We start from the raw sequence: 269 nt of genomic DNA on the forward strand, positions 1-269 counted from the left end.
CATACCTCCACGTGCACACCTTCCCCCCGCCCCTCCCTCGCGCGAGGCAGATGTCCCCCAGAACTACAATATCCGCCCCTAATGCCGTTGCCTTCACGCTTTTCCAATAGATCGAAATTATATTGGTAGGCTCACGTCCCCGAGGACCCCGGGCTCACCAGTACAATTCCCGCTCACCTAATCAGGATTCGCGACTCAAAAAATCCTGGTATTCCTTATATATGTATTATGTACATCATTTACTACGTAATTATTTGCAGATTATATGC

Source organism: Penaeus monodon, chromosome 22, assembly GCF_015228065.2.
Source record: "Penaeus monodon isolate SGIC_2016 chromosome 22, NSTDA_Pmon_1, whole genome shotgun sequence".
Lineage (NCBI taxonomy): Eukaryota > Metazoa > Arthropoda > Malacostraca > Decapoda > Penaeidae > Penaeus > Penaeus monodon.